The sequence below is a fragment of the Saccopteryx bilineata genome, chromosome 12, assembly GCF_036850765.1.
Source record: "Saccopteryx bilineata isolate mSacBil1 chromosome 12, mSacBil1_pri_phased_curated, whole genome shotgun sequence".
In the NCBI taxonomy this organism is placed as follows: Eukaryota; Metazoa; Chordata; class Mammalia; order Chiroptera; family Emballonuridae; genus Saccopteryx; species Saccopteryx bilineata.
Window position 1 is genome coordinate 8,518,133 of NC_089501.1, and position 26,014 is coordinate 8,544,146.

A 26,014-nucleotide genomic window follows, 5' to 3' on the forward strand; every position below is an offset into this window, starting at 1 on the left:
AAGGAGGGGGCAACTCTGAATTTGCTCTGTGCTGTGACAGAAGACCACTGAAGGTGGCCAAGGAGGTATGGGGCAAAGTAAAAGTGTGCCCTCTTGTGTCAGCCCACATTAGGGAGGACTGCTCCAAATGAGTGGCAGGAGGTGCTGGGGAAAGGGGATGCGGGGAGAGGACGCTGGGACAGTTCGAATGAAGGTCAGGTGTTTAAGGCTTGTGCCACCGTGGTGTTGCTAAACAGCAGGGGTGAAACAGGTAGTAGCTCTTGGTGAAACACATGATTAAAGGTTATCAATCTATTAGATGCCTGGAGTAAGACAGCAGGCATGCTCTTAGCTTCTGGGGGACAGGGCAGAGGGAGAAGCAGACGACCACCTGCAATGGCTAAGAACATAATGAGAGGAGCTAGAAATCAGTGGTGGTAGAAAAGGGATCTCAGTTTCTGTCACATTTAGACTGAATTAGTAATGAAATATTGAGTAGAAATGCCCAATGCAAAAAAGATATAAACAAAATAGGTTTGTAGACATTGGCAAGAAAGAGGTTAGGTATGGGGCGGGGGGTGAAGGGGCTGGTTGTACAAACTCCATCTATGTCAAGGACTCGCATCCATGGGTCCAGGAAGAGGCACCCAGGGCTCCAGAGGCAACACTCTATACCCATCTGTGAGCACGTGTCTCCACATTTTTCTGGTTGGAGGACTCTTAGCTTTTGTGTGGGCCTTAAAATGGCCCCCAAACAGTGGGTTGGTTCACATTAAGATACTCAATATTTGATGTTAATTTTCTCTCCTATCTTCTTGAAAAATTTACCATGTCAGAGCACATAAGGTGCTAAAATTGTATTTATTACCAAATTTAGGAATCTTACGTCTTGTCAAAGTAAGATATGTTATTAACACTCCAAAGGCTATTGACATTGGTCAACATATTTAACACAAACATTTTAATTAAAAACCTTAAGAGCATTATTAGAACTTTGGAAATATAGGTAGGCTTCTTACAAAAGGCTTACTATGCATGGTACTTCAGTACAAGGGTACCTGAATCTGTTAATATTCACAACTAGATTCAAAGACCTGCCAAAAACAGAAGCTACTTTTAATAGTCATGCCATTTTTTCCCCAAAAGGATTTCATCAAGTAGACTGTGCAGTAATGACTATAAATACATGACAAGCCTATATTACTATAAATAAATATTGCATATTCTCCCAACCCATTTAATTACTGTTCACCTAAAGCAGTGCAATTAAGAAACTGTCTGCTGAACTCTGAAAATGGGAAAAGCCCTCCTGTCTCTCACAGGCAGTTTAACAATCCTAACAATATACTTAATGAAGCCTTTTAAAAGAAGGACAATTACATTACAATGACCAAGGCATGTAAAAATTCATGACATAGATCCTCCTGCTGTCTCATGGATTAGATGCTTCATCACGCCGCAGGTAGAAGTAGAAACAAAGAATAAAGAAAAATCACAACTTCCGAGTAAACATCTTATTTCTGAGATTTAATCTGGCCCTGTAAACCAGGCAGGATTCACCCTACACCCAAAGTGGGAAGAATATATATTTGGTATCAGATAAATTATGAAATTGTCCTAGGAATGTTGTTGGCTTGTTGAATATAAATTGGCATTACAATCCACATCCTGATGGTGCCAAACAACAATTATACAAGTTGATAGAGTCTTCCCCTTGAGAAACAATAAGGGCTACAAAAATAGAGTTCACTCTGGGGAACTGTCTGGGACTGTGAACACCCATGATACAGTCTTCCCCTTGAGAAACGATAAGGGCTACAAAAATAGAGTTCACTCTGGGGAACTGTCTGGGACTGTGAACACCTATTAACTTTCTACTGTCTCAAATGACTGTAGAGATAGCGCCAATTGACTGGTTTTGTTAAAATTTTCCCCAAATGTTTTATATTTTTCTGTTAATATTATATATAGTTGTTTCTTTAGCTTCATTTCATACCTATTAGCTGTTAATATATAAAAATACAACTGATTTTGTATCTTGACCGTCTATCCTGTGACCTTATTTATTAGATCTTTCTAGTAGCGGTTTATACATTCCTTAGGATTTGTCTATAAATAAACTGTCATTTCACATGTGAAAAAAGATAACTTGACATTTTCCCATAAGCCTTTATGCCTGTTATTCCTTGTCCTTGCCCTCTTCCCTTTCTTAAATGGCTATAACAACCTGTTTCACTGGCAAAAAAAAGTTCTTACAGCTGCACTCTGATTTGCCTCAAGCCATAGGGAACTATGTCCTTCAGCAGAAAGTTTCTGATCCACCAAGCCACCTGCAGAAGACCAGGGGCCTGATTCAGAGCCTCAAATTTTTTAAGGGAAAAGAATTTATAGTTGATGTATTTGGTTTAATTACTTGTACTTCTCAAGACATTGATACATAAAAAAGAAAAAAATATCAAAATAAATTACTGAATCTTTGGACTTTTGAGCTAGAGGGGCCCTTGGAGATTAAACCTCTTACCTTATAACAAATGTAAGGCTCAATACATCTAATGACTTGCATAAGGCCAGTCAGAGGCAGAGGTAGAATCTGCTATTCGGAAAAAGACATCAACTAAACGTTGAGAAACCTGGATGCTAGTCTTGAGTAGGTCAGGACTGTGCCCCTGCCTTAGACTGTATATCTAAGTGTCTTGAGTAGGTCAGGACTGTACCCCTGCCTTAGACTATATAGCTAAGTGTCTTGAGTAGGTCAGGACTGTACCCCTGCCTTAGACTATATAGCTAAGTGTCTTGAGTAGGTCAGGACTGTACCCCTGCCTTAGACTATATAGCTAAGTGTCTTGAGTAGATCAGGACTGTACCCCTGCCTTAGACTGTATAGCTACGTGTCTTGAGTAGATCAGGACTGTACCCCTGCCTTAGACTGTATAGCTACGTGTCTTGAGTAGATCAGGACTGTACCCCTGCCTTAGACTGTATATCTAAGTGTCTTGAGTAGATCAGGACTGTACCCCTGCCTTAGACTGTATATCTAAGTGTCTTGAGTAGATCAGGACTGTACCCCTGCCTTAGACTGTATATCTAAGTGTCTTGAGTAGATCAGGACTGTGCCCCTGCCTAAGACTGTATAGCTAAGTGTCTAGGGGAGACAAGATACCCTTGAGTCCTGGTCCAAGTTGATGTGGTAACTTGAGTCTACTTTTTTTTTTGAAACTTTGCTAAAAGTGATCCCTAAATGTAGGGCAAGATTACATTTTCCAGTGCCTGGCCAATCTATAGCTGGCTTTTACTATCACCGAATGAATTTCCTCTCTCCACCCCAAGTAAACTTACTCTGAAATAACCTAGGATCCTACAGAGAAGCTCTGTTCCTGTTTACACTAACTGCTGAACATGATCACCTCATGTCATCACCAAGTCTTAGAAGCTTAAATTAACATCCTAGGGCTCACATACAGAGCCTGGGGATCCTGGTTGAACTCTTTTCTTACATATTACATTTGACCCTTGAACTGCACAGGTGTGAATTACACTTACATGCAAACTTTTTTCAATAAATACTATAAATGTATTTTCTCTTCCTTATAATAACGTTTTCTTTTGTCCAGCTTATTTATTGTAAAAATACAATATGTAATACATAAATATTTTTTAAAATGTGTTACTCGACTGTTTATGTTATTGGTAAGGCTTCCAATCAATAGTAGGCTATCAGTAGTTAAGTGTTTGGGGAGTCAGAAGTTATATGTAGATTTCTGACTGCAGTGGGGGAGATGTCGGTGCGCCTACCCCTGCTCAGTTCAAGGTGAACTGTATGTGTTCCTGTCTCCTAGAGGAACCTGTCAGAGCCAAGAAAATCACCAGCTTGTTTGGCAAGCATGTAACATGTTCACACCTAACTAGCCAAGGGCTATTAACTAGAGGTGTTCTCAAATTAGCAAGCATATTTCTATCAATCAAATACATATATTCAAACAGCTGAAATTCTAGAACTTTTAGGAAGTCCAGTTCTTCAAACTTCCTGTCTTGTCACAAAAAGCCAAGCATTCTTACTCATCAGTCACTTCTCTAAAATAACCAGCAGTTGTCACTGCTAAAACAGAAGTTTCAAGAGGTCAAAAGTACTTACTGAGATCAGGGAGAGGCCCCAACTGTACAAAACAGAAACAAGACATTAAAAGAGCATTACTCATGGTTGGCGGGTGTGTGCTGGGAGAAGTCTGCTCCACCAGAGAAGGGGAAGCTGGGGAGGACGGGAACTACCATACTAGCTACTTGCATGGGAAGGTGGGGGACAGGGGTGCTAAGAAATATGACCTCATCTGACTTGGCAACAACCCTGTGGAGGTAAATTTAATGTCTTTATTGGCCAGGAAGCCAGTTAGGTAGGTTGCCCAAGGTCAAACAGCTGGTTAATGGCAGAATGGCAATTCCAGATTGACTTCTCTTAAGTCCATCCTTTTAACTAATTTTATTATAAAAGGAATATGGCTATATTAACAAACATTGAGAAGAAAATCCTATAGTCTCACAACTCAAATACAACTGTTAGTATTCTGGTGTAATTTCTGTAGGCTTTTCCTACATGTGCATTTTGCTTTCAAAATTAAGATCATATTCCACAGACATTTTGGTATCCTGCTTTTTTCTACTTAACAACCTAAACATTTGTTCAACTCACTTAACAATTTTTATAATCATTATTTTAACTAATATATAAGGTACCTTTGAGTAGTGTATAACACAAATGTCATTGTTTACATAATGAGATCTCACTTTTGGAACGCTGAGGTTCTTGTACATTTTTTGGCAAAGCACAAGTGTTATTTCCAGCATACATGCTGCCTTTCCAAATATGTAATGTCATCATGGAAAGTTTCAAACAGACAATACCAATCAGATGATGATAAAAAACCATGATTAAAATATTTTGAAAATTCCACCACTACTGAGCTCTCTGGCCTGGAATCAGATAAATCTGATGAATGCTATTAATGAAGGGTGACCCAAAAATAAAAAGTTTTAAAAAGCTGCACTTCTGAGACTCCAGAGAACAAATGCTTTTAATGATTTAATGCTCTACTTTCATTTTCATAGAAATGCCAACCAAAGAAGTTATCCTCATTAAAATCCAGATTTGGAATAATGGAAATTTATCAAAAAGAAAATGAATCCTATTAGCCTTATGTATCAGAGTGGTCAGAACTCACAAAGCCAAAATTCTCCTTCAGGATTGTGTCATATTTCATAATTTGCTGTTCTAAATGCCATAGACCATCTTTCTTAGGTCAATGAGCAATTTACAGAGCAGCTCTGAGTTCTCATCAAATAATTCTATGGAGTAAAAGAGAAAGAAATGACAAACCCTGTGTAAGTTTACTGAATTTATAAAACACAAAGCGTGGCTGTTAGAACACTCCCTGTGTTTGGAGGAAAGCGTGCCTCTGGGTGAGTATATGTTTTGGAAGCTTAATTAGAATCCATGCCACCATCATTTGAAGTGGAAACAGAACACTTAAATGTCTGGCAGCATCTATCTGCTCCCTACATAAATAATAATCTTTAGTTATTATATGTATTATAAATATATATATAGTAATAACTAAAGATTATTGCTGATCAGAGAAAACTGAGTAAAAATGGAGAGAAGTAGGTATTTATTCCTACGGAGATGGAATCTGCTTCCTACTAACAATGTGACTACAGTTCATGCAAGATAACTTTCTCCCTTTCCACACCTACACCTTTCCTTTCATATTCCTAGCTTTCTCTACCATGCTTTGATGGGGAGTTGTAAGACCCTAATGATATTCTTTTCCTCTCCAATATTTAGCTAATCCTGCATTTCATCTTTCCTTTGGACTTCCCCTTTTCTTAAAATTTAATGTTTACTCATGGGAATATCAAATAAAATGTCTAAACATAATCACTTTGGAAAACTATTTGGTATTATCCATTAAAGTTAAAGATGCACATACTCAAAGACTCAAATTCTTCTTAGGTACCTATCCTGGAGAAACTGTTTGCATCAGGATACACATGCAAGAATGGTCTTAGCAGCACTGTTTACCACAAAACTGAAAATGACCCAAATGTCCATCAAGAGGACACTTAATAAAATGTGGTACAATCATGCAATGCAGAACCGTACAGCAGTGAAGATAAATAAATTTCATTCATGTCACTTCATGCACCAATGGGGATGAATCTTATAAAACAAATGTTGATTAAGAAAAGCAATTGGTACAAAAATATCATGTATATATATATATATGGCCCCAAGGCAAACAGAGCTTAATAACAGACTGCTTAGGGAAACATACTTACACAAAAAAGCCAGGAAATATCTAACAAAAAATTCAGAATGGTGGTTTCTTTTGAGGGAGAGAGTATGGCTGGGAGGAACGCACAGGGGCTTCCTAGGTACTGGTGAGATTCTAGTTCTTAAGCTGCAGAGTGGGTGTGGGTAGGGGCTGCATTTCTCTCCCTCCACATCCCTGTGTGTATGTGTACGTACATATACATACTTCTGACACACACACACACACACTCTTCTGTATGTATATATATTCTTTTATACATCATCATTATAATGATTTTTCATGTTATCCTGAGCCCTGGACCACCTCAGCACCTCCTTCCCAGCATTCTGCCCCTCTTCAGAGCCCTCAGTTCGTTCAGACTCTTGTTTTAAGCTGAGTGCTCACTCCATCCAACTCCCTAATCTAATCAAACATGACAACCTTTGAAGACCCAATGTGGCATCCTTTGCTTTCTACGTGCACTCACCTGGAGCATTTATCCAGGCCACCCCAATGGGACAGCCAACTCTGTGTGATATCCCACTCAGAAGGTGGTGTCAACTGTGTTGTAAGGGGGCCTGAAATGCCACTCAGAGTGCAACTGCCATTTGGTAAAGTATACCAAGGAGCTTACGTAGGCAACTGGCTGGGATCTCCCACACTGACCCAACCACAGGGTCTCCAGCTGTCTCGAGAAGCATGGCAAGTTTGCTCCATGAAATTACTGCTATGCAGTCCAGCCGACTTCCCCAAACCATCCCTTCGTCATTCCTATAAAACAGTGGTTCTCAAAGTGTGTGCCCTAGAAGATTTCCAGGTATGCCCTATGGTATTCCAGAGAAATATATGCCTGTTGGGGACCAAAAAACCAACAGTGTTTTTGGAGTTTAGATTTTGGGGGACAGAGATGTGGGGAATTGGCTGTAAGCTGACAGTCTGCCCAACCCCCACCTCACTTGCCTGATTAGGTTGCAAAAGGCTGTTAAGCTATGGTGCTGGATTGTTTACACTACCCCCCATGTTCCCCGGAAACACTGGAGGCAAGTTTCTTCTATCCTTTGTCTGGTGTAAAGTTAAGATGATATGTATGGTGGGGGTTTTGGATTGATGATTAAACATAAGGAATTGTCTCTTGAAGCCTTTTGGATTTCTATAAAAGAAGAATATGTGGCAATATCTAAAAAAGCTTTGAACATTTTAGTGCAATTTTCAACATCCTATTTATGTGAATTTGAATTTTCTACCCTCAACACAATTAAGAATAAGAAGAGAGAAATCCTTCAATGAGAGTTTGCCTTTCAGATATATGCCCAAACATTGAAGAAATCACTAGGACACATCAGGCTCATGTTTCTTATAAAAACAAAAATGAAAAAACTTAACACATTCGTGCCAGGACCTGCCGAATTTACTAAATCTTACTAAGAATGTATCTATATATATAAAAAAGATAACTTTTTGATTTTTAAAAAATTTTCAACCCCTCTTTTTTATGAATTCTAAGAAACATAACTCAAAAAATGTAACATAAACATGTTTTTTAATGTCTGAATAAATTTTGTCGTATTTTTTTCATTTAATTACCCTAAAAGCACGCTTGGACTTTATATTTTTTCTTTAATATTTGACTTAATTATTATAACATATTTCTCAGAAATCTGTCTATAGTGCGCCTACAATTACTTGTAGGATTTTAAATGCACCCGACTTCAAAAAGTTTGAGAACCTCTGCTGTAAGATAGTCTCCAGTCCTCCCCTCTCTCAGATACCCAGGCTTCCAACCGTGGCATAATTCTTTATCTTTCTTTCCTTTTTTAAGAGTAAGCTCTGAGACTACTTTCCTGCTCCAACTTCAGTGAGACTCCTTCAGGAGTCACTGATCTTGGTACCATAGCCTTAATTTAGACAAAATAAGAGTTCTTATTAGATTTATTCTATTTCAGGACTATTTATTCTAAAAACTTCTATTTATTCCCCCAAACTTAAAATTGATAAGGAAATTACTTCAAAAGCAAATGAATATGGCAAATAATTTTTTACTTTCTTTTTTCTCCCCTATTTAGTAGACTAGTTGTGGAAAAAATACACAGACTGTAACTACTGTCCTGGAGATGTAATTAGATTTTCTTCAAAAATGCCTCACGCCATCTGTATCAAACCTGAAAACAGAACAGCACATGTCCATTAATACATTTTCACCTGAATGGGCCTGTTTGCATTGGATCACAGATGACACTGTGAAGTAAAGAATGACTATGCAAAAACAATCACAAGAAAAGTAAGGGAAGTTTATGCAAAGAGATGGTGAGGTGCCATGAAGCAACTCCAGACTTAGCTCTAGGAGGAGCTTGATGCTGTGTCACAGTCAGGGGTCCAGGCTACATGAGTGACTGCAACTGAGAAGTCTCAATTCAGTAATGAGCAAGGAGACTGAAAGACAAGTCTGAAATGCCAGGTCAGGGAAGGTGATTCCAAAGTGAGAGGTGAAAACCTGATTCAGGGCCCTCGTTGTGGGTAAAGAGAGGAAGGAAGAAGGAGGGCCTTCAGAGAAAAGCAAGTCGGTCAATTCCTTCAATTGGGTGAAGAGAGCTCTTGATGGTCCTGAAGTCAAGAGATATAGTGATGTAAGAGAAAACGCAAACATCTGTAATTCACCACCTCACATTTAAACCAAGATATAGCAATGGATGTTGATGGGGTAAGGCCTCAGATAAAATGGTGGCTGCCTGCAGCTACATACAAACGTGACCTGATTTGGGTTCTATGCCCCAAAAGAAAATAAAAAACAACTTCTACATTTTCTAACAAATAACAAGTGATTTTAATTATGCCCTTTGGTACTCAAAAAGTTGAAAACTCATGTTCACACAAAATCCTGTACCTGGATGTTTATAGTGGCTTTATTCATAATTGCCAAAACTAGGCAGCGACCAAGCTTTGTTGGATAGAGGTGAATGAATAAATAAACTGTGGGACATTCAGACAATGAAATATTATTCAGCGCTAAAAACAAAGGGGCTATCAACCCATAAAAAGACAAGGCAGAATCTTAAATGCATATTACTTAGAGAAAGAAGCCAATATGAAAAGGCTACATACTGTGTGACTCCAAATACATTCGGGAAAAGGCAAAACTATAGAGGCAGTAAAAAGATTACCGGTCGCCAGAGATTAGGGTGAGGGAAGATGACTAGATGGAGCACAGAGGTATTTTAGGGCAGTGAAAATACCCTATTTGGTACAATAATGGTATTTACATGTCATTATATACTTATTCCAATCCACAGAGTATTCAACGTTAGGAACTAACTCTAATGTAAATTGTGGACTTTGGGTGATAATGATGTGTTGATGTGGGTTCATCAGTTGTAATCAGTGTAATACTGCTGAAAAGCGGTAGCTGGGGAGGCTGTGCACGCAGGGGCTGGGGCACACGGGAAATACTAGTACCTTTTCCTCACTTTTGCGGCAAACCTAAAACTGCTTTAAATTATAGTCTATTAAAAAAAAAGACTTGAAAATTAAAAACAAACAAGCACTTTGGCCTGACCTGTGGTGGTGCAGTGGATAAAAGCGTCGACCTGAAACACTGAGGTTGCCGGTTCAAAATCCTGGGTTTGCCTGGTCAAGGCACATATGGGAGTTGAAGCTTCCTGCTCCTTCCCCTTCTCTCTCTCTCTCTCTGTCTCTTTCTCTCCTCTTTCTAAAATGAATAAATAAAATCTAAAAAAATACATAAATAAATAAAAACAAGCACTTTTTCCTTCCCTGACAAATCTTGCTCTATTGGTTCTGAAATGATTGTTTCTGAAGCTTTTTACTTCAGAATACATTATATCGTGTCTTGTCGCTGCTGCTGTTATTATATTTACTACCTAGAAAACAAAAAAGCCTAATTGCATTTTCCTCTCAGCCACTGTAAAAATTAAATAATGAAAAGGTCACTTGATTGGCTAGAAGTCAATATGTATTAACACAAATACAAAAAAATACAGTAAATATTATTGTAACTGTCAAAGTTTTTTGTTCTACCAGTTCGTGGTTTATATCTGAAAAAAGTGTCCCTGACATTTTGCCAATAAGCACCCCCATATGTGAAATTTCACTATGGATCACTACAACAACTTCTAAGCTTATTTCGTTTTCAATATCTAAGAGGTGTACAAACATTTTCTCATTATGAAATTTACTTTTTTCAGTAAGCATCACCTTGATGCATGGGTAAAAAACTTTTTCCCCTTATTTGATAACAGTATAGTATGCAAAGTGGCAGTAAGTTTGTTTTTTAAATTAGTTTTCCTCAACCCCAGTCTGAGAGGACTACTTTTTAAAGTATTCTTCTAAAGATGGACAAAATCTTCCCAAAAACAAAGATTTTCTGTTTGTTTAAAAAATATAGCCCTGGCCGGTTGGCTCAGCGGTAGAGCGTCGGCCTAGCGTGCGGAGGACCCGGGTTCGATTCCCGGCCAGGGCACACAGGAGAAGCGCCCATTTGCTTCTCCACCCCTCCGCCACGCTTTCCTCTCTGTCTCTCTCTTCCCCTCCCGCAGCCAAGGCTCCATTGGAGCAGAGATGGCCCGGGCGCTGGGCATGGCTCTGTGGCCTCTGCCTCAGGCGCTGGAGTGGCTCTGGTCACAATATGGCGACGCCCAGGATGGGCAGAGCATCGCCCCCTGGGGGGCAGAGCACCGCCCCTGGTGGGCGTGCCGGGTGGATCCCGGTCGGGCGCATGCGGGAGTCTGTCTGACTGTCTCTCCCTGTTTCCAGCTTCAGAAAAATGAAAAAAAAAAAAAAAAAAAAAAAAAAAAAATATATATATATATATCATGAAATGGAAACCTCCCCATGCCCAATCTTCTACTCTAAGTTTAAATCTACTCCATATCATACTCGAAAGTAATCTAATCCTTGGCAAATCTTGACTGAAGAGGGAACAACAAATAGAAGTTGGTCATTTATCAAGCCTTCTCTTCATCAGCTTCTTTTCATCTAACTCCTATTTGGGTTTCTCTTGTATGGATGTCATAGCACCCTGCACCCCAATTCAGATACTCCCCACATTTACAAGTTCACACTTGATGACTATCTGCTTCCCCACAGCCAACATCACAGGGTCGTCAGTGGCACAGGACTTACTCAGGCCCCGGAGGCCCACACATGCTTCTTACTACATCACACTGCCTCCTGACTGGCCTCGAAACTGTCTCACGTTCTCTCGGTAGTCCTGTTTGGTAGGACTATGCAAGTGAATAAATTGTAGTTTTATCCCTTCTTCTGTTAACATAACATAACACAGTATGTCTCTTTGCTTCCTTCACTTTACACTCAGCAGTGACACACTGCACAACTTACGAACACCCCACCGTCTTCTGAGAAGCAGCCGTATTCACTCAACAGTGTGAATCACACAACACGTAGTCTTTCCAGTGCTCTTAACAGACCACACATAGCCAGAGTAGGATCACTCTTCAGTAAAGGTGAAACTTTAAAAGAAAGATTAGGACTACACATCTGAGTATGGGGTCCCTTTTTAAAAATCACCCACAGGCTAACAACTGAAGTGTTCTACAGGAAGTAGGGCTCAGGATCGAAGTCCCCCGACATCAATGAGCACAACCAGGTACCTCTGCTCTGCTTTTGGGGCAGCAAATAATAATAACCGAGTACTCTACATTGAGTAACCTACCAAGTCTCCCTTCCTGTAGCACTGCCCTGCCTCAGAGCATCTTCACAGAACTATCAGTGACAGGTTGTGAACACAGAGCACTTAGGTGCCAGCAAAGCATCTGACAGCCACTCAGAGCTTAGTCGATCAAGATAAGGAATCCTGGGCCAAGTGATAATTCACTTTGGTGAACTCAGAGTTGACTGAATGACCACACCTGAGGGCACCGACATCACAGAGGAACCACATGGACATGGAAGGAGGCCCTTGCACAGCAAGACCATCTGTCCTTGATTAATGTTTTCACCAGGATGTGCTTATGAAGATCCCAAAGAATTCGCGGCTGAAAGGGGTCATTGGAAGAATAGAAATTTTAAGAAATTTCAACAGGCTGGAATGATCACCAGGACTGACCAAAACAACAACAACAAAAACCCCCAAAATTAACAGAGATAAAATCCTGCTTTTAAGTGTTAAAAAAAAAATCGTGTGTGTGTGTGTGTGTGTGTGTGTGTGTGTGTGTAATCGCCTGCTCTACACCTTCCAATCTGCTCAGCTGGGACAACTCACCCTTGTTCACAAGTTCTGCCAGTGCCTCTGGCCCCAGGCTGGGAGTGGGTGAGGCTCCTGGCTATTGACACTCAGACTCACATCAATGTTATGAGTCTGACTTCAGACCTGGAGCTTTCACTCTTTGGGCTCAAGTGCCTGTCTTGAGCCTCAACCCAGCAATTGACTCTTATAACTTGTTCTTCTGGACCCAACTCTTTTCCTCAGCTTCCTGGCTGGAGTCTAGTTCCTATATATCAGTCCTCCTCTCATCTGGCCCCTTGACCTGCTCATCCAGACAATGCTGCTGGTAATTATCTGTTCTTCTAGGCTGCTACTACGGAAGAACCTCCCCAGTGCTGTGCCTTATCACATTGTCTTAACTGCCTTCTGTTTACTGCCTGCTGCTGGTACTGCCCCCATGAACAGGCCCCAGCTCACAGGTCTATCTGCTCTCTGGATCTCTGTCTGGACTACATTTTGGATCCCAAGCTGATCCCAACCTGCTACTGACAGAAACCCAGCTCTTCTACGTGCCAGGGGCAAAGGGCAAAGGTTTAAAGCAATTCATATTTTAAAGTCTTCAAGATTTTTATTGAACACAAGTTCAATCACTGTAAGCCAAAGGTGTGACAGAGTGGCTAAATGAGAGATGTAATCTTAGTCTGCACTAGTAAAGCGTATAATGATACGGAAAACATGTGCATCTCCTAAAACCTAATAGTCGTAGGCTTAGAGTCCTTCTCAGCCATCTCTGAAAAATGGTTCATGTATGAGAGTCACATTTTTAAAGAGGCAATGACATAAAGGAAATGCGTCTAGGAGGAGGTAACCAGAATGACAGAATTCCTGACACCAGGTAATGTAAGAATATTTATAAGAACCAGGGTTGTTGCCCTGGGGAAGCAGGATTTGCAGAAATGGGGTCCCAAGTGCTGAAGAGCTCTCACATGAAGGCAGACCCAGAGGCTTATATTATGACAGATAGCTTGGGGGTCTACAGAAAGACAGCAGAAGGGGTGGGCTGAGGCAGTGAGTGTGGGTCCCATCTCTGCTCCTGACTCCAGTGACCCTGCATCTCCAACCTCAGTTTCCCTCTAAGACTGGGAGGATCTGATTTTGAAGCCCCCCTCCCCACTCCAAAGCCCAGAATTCTTCACCCTTATGTTAACCCCAACCTGAAAAAGAAGACAGGTATGGCCTTGCCTGTTCTGAGGCCTGGGAGACAAGGTCAGGTCTTAAGTCTTCCAAATGGCCCCTTCCAAGAAAACTACATTCACTAAAGTAATGTGTGAAATAAGTGGTCTCAAGCTTTATATTTCAGGAAATGAAAAATATAGAAATACCCAAAGAGAGGTTGTCGAAGGCAGAAAAACGCCCACCACCTCCTCTAGATACTCACTTCCTAATCCTTGCAATCTGAGTACCACCTTGTATGGCATGGTGTATGATATAATAAAGTTCAGAGTCTTGAGAGGAGGAGCTTACCCTGGGTTACCTGGTGGGCTCTAAAAGTGACCTAGGTAGCCTTATGAGAGGGAAGGAAAGATGTGATTGAGACACATGGGGTGAAGGCTATGGCAGAGGCAGAAATTGGAGTGATGTGGCCACAAGGTCAAGGAAGGCCTGTAGCCAACTAGAGCTAGAAGAAGGAACTCAGCTCTACTGACATCTTTTTCTTTTTTTAAATTTATTGATTTCATCAAGAGAGGAAGGGAGAGGGGGAGGGGGAGGGGGAGGGGGAGAGAGGAACACTGAGCTGTTCCTGTATGAGGCCTGACTGAGGATTGAACTGGCAACATCTGCACTTGGGGATGACGCTGTAACCATCCGAGCTATCCAGCCAGGGCCTGACATCTTGATGTTGGACTCTGTCCTCTAAAACCATGAGAGAAATAAATCTTTGTTGTTTTAAGACACCAAGTTTATAGTCACTTGTTATGACAGCCACAATAATTAATCCTGAAGGCATTCTGCTGAAATAAAATTTTGTTCTGGGCTAAAAGTAGGCAGTTTTATCCTTCTATAAAAGAAAAGCTTGAATTTTAATGTATTTTTATGGCTTATTCCATACCAGTCTCAGAATAAGTGCAGCTCTGCTTTTAACAGTGTGTAAGGGCAGAGACAAAAGCCATTCTTCATATGTATTTTACTAACAATCTCTACTTCGTGTGTGATTTCAGCAGACAGTATGTCTATGCAGGGCAGACAAACAAATGACTCCAACCTCTACCCAGCCGGCCTGGCTGCAGTGGAACAAATTATGCAGCATCTCACAGCTACAGGAGAAAGCCTACCGAGTGGTGGAAACTCGTCTTGATTTTCTACTGTAATGTGGGCAGTGTTTCTCCCCAAGCTGTCTTGGCAACATCCAGTTCCTGTCTTGTAGAATGATAAAGGCTACTGAGATGAGGAATACAATACAATGATCCCTGAGCCTAGTAAGAGGCCGAAGAAAAACAATGAAGTCCCACAGGCCTCCCTGAACTCCACTGCCACAGAATACCATCACTGGAAGTCATTCTAATGCCGTCACCTAGAAGACCACCTGGTAGAATCAGATTAGATTTAAAGAGATGGTTCCTCTTTTAAGTTTTCTAATTTCTCCTAGATAAAAACATCCTTACTATTTTTAAAACCACAAAGAAAGGAGAAAGTCTTTTTAAATTACATGACAAAAAAATGAAAAATGCACATAAAATTACCAGTGAAATACATGAAGCTGATGCGGAGCCATTTGTCTTCCGCCCTCCTGAGCTCCGGAACAAGAGAACACCCACTGTGGAGTGGAAACAGAAGGGTATGCCAAGTCCCAGACCTACTTCTGAATCTTGTCACTTCCTAGATGTAAGTGTTGGGGCAAGTCATTTCATTTCTGTTGAGTTTTACTGTCCTCACTTGGAAAACAGGGCAACTGAACAAGACAGTATGTATCACTGTATCACTGGATTAGGACAATGTATCAACTGGATTAGGATAATGGTTGGCCCACAGGTATTCATTAACATTTGAGACACAAATGAAGTGTTCCACAACCCAGCCTAACAAGTCACCCCAATTTTTCAATTCTTTCCTTGAATCACAATGTAAACACTGTTATCTGTAGCTATGCCAACAGCCATAAATATCTCCCTGAGTTTATAACGTCTAGGAAGAGATATCTTTGATTATCTTGGAAATTTGAATTGGCAGAAGGAATGTTTCTTCTTCTTGGACAGCAGCACTTATAAGTGTTTTCAATCTAGAGATTTATGTAAAAGAAACTTGGTCAGTTACTATGGGTGATACATAACAACTATTTTTGGTCTAGGACTAAAAATGTTTGCTCTTCGGTCTAAAACAGAATTTTAAGCAAGTTCCTCCTTCCTAAACACCCCCCACAACCAAAAGCCACTCCCTTTCCCTGACCCCCAGTCACTCGGAAAGCAGGCTGTGTGAAGCCTGGCCTTTATTCAGTGATTACCCAGTGATACAGAGGCTGGTCTTTCCTGATGCCTGATGACCAGTAAAATGAGTCAATCTGTGTGGGAGGTGGGGGCAGGGGTCATGGAGAATGGAAGCTAACTTGGCTTTCCGTAGGCTCTGGGGCTGGCGCTGGCAGCCCTATGTATGTACCTCAGAAAGAGCCTAAGGGACGACTCATTTGCACATGAGAGTTGCTCTCTCTAGTCCCCACAGGTACCTGGTGAGCCCTCCCCAGCAACCCCCGCTGAGGAAGCAATGGCTTCTACAGATGACAGGGAGTTTGGCCTATGCAGTTCTTCCCTTTCTCCTCTTACTCTCTCTCCTACCTTCTTGTAGCAACCAGCATACATAGACCCTCCTTCCCCACCGGCCACACTCCCACTGGACACAGCCTCACATCTTCCCAGCAACCAGTGTTCTCAAGCCTTTGGACACAGGTGAGCACTGCTGACCTTCTGATCCCTGCAAATCCTATCCCTTCCCAGTATAGAAAAATCTTGTATGAATTAATTTTTCTCTCTCTCAACCAGCTCTGTAAGAATCATGTACCCATGGCTTTAAGCTTGGTCCCAGACGCAGTCTCAAACTGAATCCTCAACTGTTTAAAACCAGATTTTGTGTTCACAAGACTATTAGCCCACAACAAGAATCCACGATATTTTTATCATTTCTCTTAGGACTTATGAAAATGAAAGAAACACTGAAGAATGGAGCAACTTGCATATACAGTCTACATTTACAGACTAACACAACACGTTTCAAGGAATTCACTGAGAAAAAGGAAATGAGTCTAAAGCAGGTGGTGATTTTCCTATTTGCTTTTCTTTTTTGAGTGACAATTTTTGTCCATCAAATAGAGAGTAGTATTTGTGGTCGTATTTGTGGCCTGACGGCAACTATCTAAATATTGCAAACAGTTGGCATACCGGCACAAGAATTCTTGGTCTCACTGAAACTACAGAAATGACAGGGGCCTCTCTCTAGGCTGGTGCCCAAATACTTTTAGTCATGCTAGATACAGGCCATGAAGAGTACATGAAAACCAAACCTTTCTCCTCAGCTCTTTGAGAGTAATTAGGATCAAAACAGATGTTATTTTAATCAAACTCATTTAAATTATGAGTTAAATAACTAAATATGATGATTCAATTTAATCAGTTTTATTTTAAAAAGTGCATTTTTGTTCCTCTGACATAACCTGATTACATATTCTTTAAAATCCAGTTGAGTATGAGTTTCACTTTTAGAAGATACACTTCCTATATTTAAATCTGATTTATGGAGGCCCTGGCCGGTTGGCTCAGCGGTAGAGCGTCGGCCTGGCGTGCGGGGGACCTGGGTTCGATTCCCGGCCAGGGCACATAGGAGAAGTGCCCATTTGCTTCTCCACACCCCCCCTCCTTCCTCTCTGTCTCTCTCTTCCCCTCCCGCAGCCAAGGCTCCATTGGAGCAAAGATGGCCCTGGCGCTAGGGATGACTCCTTGGCTTCTGCCCCAGGCGCTGGAGTGGCTCTGGTCGCGGCAGAGCGACGCCCCGGAGGGGCAGAGCATCGTCCCCTGGTGGGCAGAGCATCGCCCCTGGTGGGCGTGCCGGGTGGATCCCGGTCGGGCGCATGCGGGAGTCTGTCTGACTGTCTCTCCCAGTTTCCAGCTTCAAAAAATTAAAAAAAAAAAAAAAATCTGATTTATGGAAACCATACTCAGAAATTTATCCCTCAATAATTCTAGAAGATTTTCTGCCAAAAAAAAAAGTTTTAATATTTTCCTTGTGCTCTTACTGCCCCACCTTCTTTTATCTTCATATTCTCTGCTCGCTCAGATGTCTTCATTTTTTAAAATTTATTTATATATATATTTTTTGTATTTTTCTGAGGTTGGAAATGGGGAGGCAGTCAGACAGACTCCCGCATGTGCCGGACCGGGATCCACCTGGCACGCCCACCAGGGGGCGATGCTCTGCCCATCCGGGGAGTCGCTCTGTTGCGACCAGAGCCACTCTAGCGCCTGAGGCAGAGGCCACATAGAGCCATCCCCAGCGCCCAAGCCATCCTTGCTCCGATGGAGCCTCAGCTGCGGGAGGGGAAGAGAGAGACAGAGAGGAAGGAGAGGGGGAGGGGTGGAGAAGCAGATGGGTGCTTCTCCTGTGTGCCCTGGTCGGGAATCGAACCCGGGACTCCTGCACGCCAGGCCGATGCTCTACCACTGAGCCAACCGGCCAGGGCCAGATGCCTTCATTTTAAAGAATTATCTATTCATTTGTCTGCTTGAAACTTGACATCTGGGCAAGAAAGCCATAGAATGATCATCTTATCTCCATGTAATGCTACTAACAAGCATGGTTTCCACAGATAAACCCATAGATGGAGAAGAGAAACATGATTCCTGAAATTCACAATATATTTTTTTACTTTGCCACCTACTAACAAATGGCTTTCATTGGCTCTCATTACCCCTTAATTGGGTCATGTGCTATTCATTCATGCCTAATGTCAACTTTTTCAGAGGGCATGCTAGGAGCCAGGCACTGGGCTCAGCACATGTAAGGATTTGGATCTGAGGAAGCTTACAGTTCAAAAGAGAACACAGATAGCACACAGTTATTGTACAAATAACTATACAACAACAGTATCTTTTTTTTTCCTGAAGCTGGAAACGGGGAGAGACAGCCAGACAGACTCCCGCACCTGCCCGACCAGGATCCACCCGGCACGCCCACCAGGGGGTGACGCTCTGCCCACCAGGGGGCGATGCTCTGCCCCTCCGGGGCGTAGCTCTGCTGCGACTAGAGCCACCCTAGTGCCTGGGGCAGAGGCCAAGGAGCCATCCCCAGCACCCGGGCCATCCTTGCTCCAATGGAGCCTCGCCGCGGGAGGGGAAGAGAGAGACAGAGAGGAAGGAGAGGGGGAGGGGTGGAGAAGCAAATGGGCGCCTCTCCTGTGTGTCCTGGCCGGGAATCGAACCCAGGACCTCTGCACGCCAGGCTGACGTTCCACCACCGAGCCAACCGGCCAGGGCCAACAACAGTATCTTTAAAGAAGTGCAAGGTGCTAGGGCAACTCCATGCAGATTGGGAGGGAGGATATCATGGAAGACCTCTCTAGAAAGTAACATTGGTTTTTTTATTACTCATACGACATTTTTTAAAAGCTCTCACAAATATATCATCTCAAATATTATACCAATTGCAAGGTCATATAGGGTATGGAAAAGAGAAAGCTTTAGACCCAGAGAGCTATGATTAGAATTCTTACTGTTACTATGGTGCCTTGAGCAGCTCATGGTAAGGGACATAGTTCCCTCATAAGATTATGTCAGTGGTCAAGTGTGACACATATAAAGTACTCAGTATGTAGTAGAAATCTAATAATTATAGACAATAATGAATAATTATAAAATTTATGATTTATTTTTGAGCTTTGGAGATATTCAACTGAAAGAGAAAATTCAAAATTCCATTTTAGCCTGGCAGTGGATAGAACGTTGAACCTGGAAGACTGAGGTCGCCAGTTTGAAACCCTGGGCTTGACCGGTCAAGGCACATACACAAGCAATCAATGAACAACTAAAGTAAAGAAACTAAGAGTCATAGTTCTTGTTCTCCACCCCCACCCCTCCCCCCTCGGGCTCTCTATACAATCAAATAAAAAAAAATTCCATCTTAAAAATCGAACTATGACCTCTGACTTTTTTTTACTTGAACTGCCAATTGTTATATTTAGTTGTACAACAGCAGATATATAAACAGAGGCAAAAAGAACAGTTGATACATCTGTGCTCGACAGTTCTATCAGCATTAGAAAAAGATTATGGGATCAGAGCTTTTGAAGTAGAGCTTTGAAAATAGTGAACTCCTACAGGGCAATATGTGTTTTTCTTAACCACTGGACTGAGCGGGTGCAGACGCACACACGCAGCCCAAGAATCATTTCCCAGCCCAGTTTTAGCTGCTCTTCTTCTGAATTCCCTCAGTCCTGTCAAATACCCACCCCACACGACAGGGCTGGCCACACTCTTTGTTGTTCCTTCCTTAGACACTCACTGTACCTGTGTACAACACACACGGCTCTGCCTTCAGACACCTCCCAACCCGTGGTGGGCTTTACTAAGCATTCTTCAGATGGGTGGCTAAGACTCCTTTATCCTGTTCGGCACAAAGCCAAAATCAGAAAGCTGAAAAATATGTGTGATTTGTGTTAAGTTAAAAAAAAAAAAACCAAAACCGAACAATTTTAATTGGTCCGGAAAAGGACACTACGTTACTCATGAGAAAATGAGGCCCAGAGAGGAGAAATAATTTGCCACAGAGCAAGCGAACAAGAGCAGAAGCAAGACTTGAACTCATTCCACTTAGGGCTTCCCACCCCATTCACTGAGCGCTCCTGTCAGTGGGCACCGAGTTGCACTGGGAAGCGAGCTCATGGGAGCGCCTCCTCCATACACTGGCTCTCCCTCTCTGCTTACAGGATTCCCTGGGCCTGAGCTGCACAAGCAGGGCGTACCTGCGGCCGGAACAGCCCCAGCACGCCCTGGCCGGCTGCTCCAGAGGTTCCAGCTATGCTGTGCTACCATCCTGACATAGCTCTTGGCACCCAAAGGCTCCTACCTGCTGTGAGTCTGTCCTGGGCCAGGAGGGCCACAGTGGTACTCCTCCTGCCCCACAGGGAGTACTTTTGCCAGCCCTGGCTTCCATAGCCAAAACCTAAGCGCACACAGATTCTAAACAGGCTCTCCTCTGCCTGACTGACTGGAGCCTCTTTATTTTCCTCAGTCCCCTTGGTTTGTATGAGTTATGTGACTGAGCTGGATCCCAGACCTTTCTGCAGGAGCTGGGGGGCTGCATGGGTCAAAGGTGAGGGTATGTTCATAAATGTTCTAGATCAGGGGTAGTCAACCTTTTTATACCTACTGCCCACTTTTGTATCTCTGTTAGTAGTAAAACTTTCTAACCGCCTACTGGTTCCATAGTAATGGTGATTTATAAAGTAGGGAAGTAACTTTACTTTATTTTTTTATTTTTTATTTATTCATTTTAGAGAGGAGAGGGAGAGACAGAGAGAGAGAGAGAGAAAGAGAGAGAGAGAGGAAAGACAGAGAGAGAGAAGGGAGGAGGAGCTGGAAGCATCAACTCCCATATGTGCCTTGACCAGGCAAGCCCAGGGTTTCAAACCGGCGACCTCAGCATTTCCAGGTCAACACTTTATCCACTGTGCCACCACAGGTCAGGCAGTAACTTTACTTTATAAAATTTATAAAGCAGAGTTACAGCAAGTTAACGCATTATAATAATAATTACTTACCAAGTACTTTATGTCGGATTTTCACTAAGTTAAATCTTTTTATTTATACTTTGGTTGCTCTGCTACCGCCCACCATGAAAACTGGAACGCCCACTAGTGGGCGGTAGGAACCAGGTTGACTACCACTGGTCTAGAAGGTTGTTTCAGATAGTACACTTTCCCAACTTAAAAGATACAAGTCTACATACAGAATGGTGCTGGTTTAAGGAGAAGAACCTTTCTTACACCCAAATTCATAATGAAAACTTATCCCAAGTCATTCTTAGATGACAAAGTGGTAGCCCCTGAGTGGCCAGGGAAACAAGGAATGTAACTCAGAACTGCTGACCCATTACACCCAGGCAACAGAACTGGGCAGTGGAGCCTGGGGCAGAAAAGGATCCCATGGTGGCTAGCGAGACTGAAGTCCAGCCTCTCATGGGAACTCAAGGCAGGTGGAAGATGATACAGAGTACAAGCAGAGAAGATCCGGCGGGCGTGTGCAGAGTGACTGCATATGTGGTTCTTTCACGCATCCCCTCCACCAAGGAGCTTCCTGGGAGAGCCAGCCCTCAGTCTGAGTTCCAGAGCCCCTTCTGCATCTGCACAGCTCTAACACATGGCATAACAGTTACCTGTGGACTCAGCTGTCACATTCATTCTTGTCTCAATAGAGTCCAGCATGGTGTCTAACTCCAGTGGGCAACAAAAATGTTAAGTGAATGAAAGAATAAATGACCTGTTATACGGTGCCTGCAATTCAAAGGTACAACTAGGGCAGAGGTAAGCAGTAGCCACCTGAGGCTGGAGAAAAACAACGATAACTGGACTACAGAGGACTTCTTTTAACCAGTTTGAGGACAAAGGGCTACCCACTCCTCACCAGCCCCTGCAGGCTCATCAGTCACAGGGCAGCTGCTCCATTCTATTTTTGGGGTGGGGAGACATATAGCTAAAACAAATGTTCTCATACTTATCAAAATTGGATATTACAACTCAACTTTAGAAAAGGGGAAAACAGCAGGTGCACCTAAGTGAGCTAAGATTTTCTATACACCAGCTCCATCTCCAATTCTGCCTCTCTCTTAGAAACCTATGGACTCAGAGTCACAATCCCAAGTTCAAAGTGGACCAAGTCCTGGGTTCCAACCGGAAAGCCTTTTTAATTTATCAGGCATGTGCTTTAGGTTTGAAACTTGTCAACTTACTTTTTCCACATCTAGATCGGCATTCTGCTTCTTCAAAAATCTGTAGAAGGAGAAAAACAACAAAAAGAAAACAGACATCAAAAGAGAACTGAGCCCTCTGCCTGTAAGCCACCCACAAAACACCACCATAGAATTTCCATTTGATACAGACAACCAATTTACCCACAAGTTTTTTCTTGTTCACACAATTGTTGCAAAGTCACAGTTGCCACAAACACCTGCCTGAAACTGTAAAGACCTGGCCCTGTACCACCAAAAGAAGCTAGCATATGATTTTAATTTTCAGGATCCAGGAAAGATTAAGAATGGATGTCTTAAATGAGTACGCACACGTACGCGCACACGCGCGCACACGCACACACCCGTTCTTCAGAATACCTACAAGTCATCCACAGTTGGGACACACTAAAATTAAATTTTTGAATTTTGCAAGCTCTAGATTTAAATTTACCCCTAGCCCCCAGTATGTATCTGTCCCACTTCCTTTCTGACTGTGGGTGGGCTTCACTGTCAAAACCACCTTCTTGGAACGACCCCCATTTCTCATTAGGCTGGGGTTCCCTCACTGGAAGGCTTGCCAATTCACCACCCTGTACCAACTTGTCCACAGAACTCAGCCCCAGGGTTACCTTAGAACCTCGTGCCAAGGCCCTGGCAAAGCTGTATGCTAATTCTGATGGCACCCATGCCCAATTCACATTAATCTTTAAAGTGCTAGCAGGGGGGTGGCAGATTTCCAATTTACTCATACACTTTCTCTACAACCTGCCAGTATTATAGTACCTCATTTATTATTTGCGATTTTAGCTATTTGAACAAAACTTCGGTTTTAATAAGGTGTCTAAGAGAACAATAAAAATTGTTGAATGGAAGTATGTTGACAGTAATATGTTTAGGGCAGAAAGTGAAAGGTTTGAGGAATCTGAGAAAAAGAAGCAATTTTTTCTTAGTAGAAACTCAAACTTTTTTCAATATGATTCTTAGCATCTTTCTTCCTGGTTCCTGGTTTAAAATATCCCATCATAAATTCTATCCCCACCAAAACCATCCTGTCCTCACATACACAAGAGAAATTTTGTGCTGTTTCAAAGGATGCAAAATTAACAGTAGCATCTTTGTTTTGTTTAATCAAAGATGACTCAGAATGAAGGCAAGAAAAAATGACTATGGGGAAGAGAATCAGAAACTCATGTATTGTCTTCTGCAGATGGGCATTCAAATCATGAACTCACTGCAGATATGCAAGAGAACCAGCACGGTGCTAGAGGGAGGGAAGGCGCCAGTGAGCATGTCCTGACAGCTTGTACCTCAGCAACCCATGTCACCCCAGCTCTTTCCTGCTTCTGAGATGTGCTGTCGTCCTGTGCTAACCGAGGAGATTCCACCAGGCAATCTATGCCTTTTCTTCTGGCTAACCCACTGGGATCTAGGCATTACCAAGCTGTAAAAAAAATGAGAATGCTCTCCGTCCAGAAATTTTAACTGGAACTAGAAAACAGTAATACCGTACAATGAGAACATTCCACCAAAGGGAACATATATACAGAGAACGTCTGACTTCCATTCTTGCACACTTCCACAAAGATTGAAGAAGGCTGTAACTCTGATTTGTAGAACGGAATTTTCTATGTGCAAGGTGAAAGATTTCTTCATCTGCCACACAAAGAGCAGTTGGAGAATCATTACACTTTTCCAAAGTACTGGGGAAACTTAACCTCGCTCACGCATTCAGCACAACTGCAACCACAGAGAATGCCTCCAGGCTGTGAAAGAATGAGCCTTCACTCCACCACACTTTAGCAACCAGTAACAAAAGGAAAACTGAAAAACCGTTTGGAGCTGCTGGCTCACTACTGCATATGAATCTTATCCATACACATATAAACAGCATCATCTGATTTCTGTTTCAGGCTTACTAAACAGATGGACTTAATTAACAAAGACAATACATATACACATCATCCTGCAGCCATAAACCAGAAGGCTGTCACAGCTTTAACTTCAAAGACGTCCAGCAAGCACATGCTTAGATATTTTTAGGCACCAGAGTGCCATTGTTTTAAAGAGGATAGGGATGGATGAAACAGAATTGCCTAAAAGTACACTTCACATGCCAACCCCATCTAGAAAGAAGAGTAGGATTTTTTTTAAGTGAGAGGAGGGGAGTTAGAGACAGACTCCTGCTTGTGCCCCAACTGGGATCCACCCAGCAACCCCCATCTGGAGCAGATGCTTGAATCAACTGAGCTATCTTCAGCGCCTGAGGCTGACACTCAGACCAACAAGCTATCCTCAGCACCCCGGGCCAACACTTGAACCAATCTAGCCACTGGCTGCAAGAGAAGAGAGAGAAGGGGGAGAGGAATGGGGAGAGAAGCAGATGGTCGCCTCTCCTGTGCACCCTGACCAGGTATCGAACCCAGGATGTCTGCACACCATGCTGATGCTCTATCCACTGAGTCAATTGGCCAGGGTTGGCATTTGTTTTAAAACCAGGTTTATCTTTCTTAAATAAACACTATGTTTCTGAAAAGTTGGGAATAAATATATTTTGGCCATAAAGTATTTCAAGTGTAAAAAGAGATATATTTTATTTAAATGACTCCTACATTTTAAAAAAATGACTTAAAAAATTAACGAATTATTCTCCTATTTTATCTTTATTCAAAATCTAGATGTTTAAAATATTCAAGTTTTATGATTCCAAGGCTTAAGGCAAGACAGACACCCTCCATTCCCCATATGTGTGTGTAAAGATATGGGTGTGCATATGTAGTTATACAGACATTTTAAATAGTTGACTATATATTCAATTGTGGGTTTGTGGGCATTAGGGCATTTTCCATGATTTTGTTTTTGCTTCTGAAGTAGGTACTGATGTTTGAGAAACATGACTGAAGTGAACCATATTCCCCAGGTTATGTTACAAACTTGTGATCTACTGCAGGAATAGGAGCCAATGGATGAGGCTCTGACCAAAATACAACTACAGAAGTCCCCCCCCCCCACATCGGCAGTTCCACTTTCTGTGGTTTCAATTAGCGCTAGTCCTAAAACATTCGATGGAAAATTACAGAAAAAAACAATTCATAAGCTTAAAATTATGTGCCATTCTGAGCAGCATATGAAATCTTGCTCTGTCTGGCCTAGGACTTGAATCATCTCTTTGTCCAGTGTCTCCATGCTATATACATTCCTCACCCGTTAGTCACTCAGTGGCCATCTTGGTTATCACATCGACAGTGCTCGTGCTCAAGTAACCGTTATTTTACTTCACGATGACCCCAAAGCACAAAAGTAGTGGTGCTGGCAATTCAGATATGCCAAAGACAAGATGAAAATGTATGTATGTATGTATTAGAAGAAACACAGTATACAGGGTTTGGCACTGTCCGTGGTTTCCGGCACCCATTGGGGGTCCTGGAATGTGCCCCTAAAGATAAAAGGGGACTCTTGTACTTCTAACTATTTAGATCAGAGCAAATCCTCCATCTTTGGGAGAATACAGAAAGGTTTTTATTTTAGAGGAAATTCTAAAAATAAAACTGAGACACTCTCAACTTTGAGC

The 26,014-nt window shown here is 42.2% G+C and overlaps 1 protein-coding gene across 3 annotated transcripts in view; it reads right to left on the minus strand.

Annotated features, from left to right (window-relative positions):
* Positions 1-26,014, minus strand: part of FYN (FYN proto-oncogene, Src family tyrosine kinase) — a 230,276-nt gene that overhangs the window by 179,510 nt on the left and 24,752 nt on the right. For 2 of the 3 annotated variants that reach the window (XM_066247766.1, XM_066247763.1), the window contains exon 2: positions 22,447-22,486. The exons of the other annotated variant lie outside the window; for it this stretch is intronic. The gene's annotated coding sequence lies outside the window, so the exon portion shown is untranslated. The remainder of the gene's footprint in view (positions 1-22,446; positions 22,487-26,014) is intronic. 3 annotated transcript variants of the gene reach the window in all.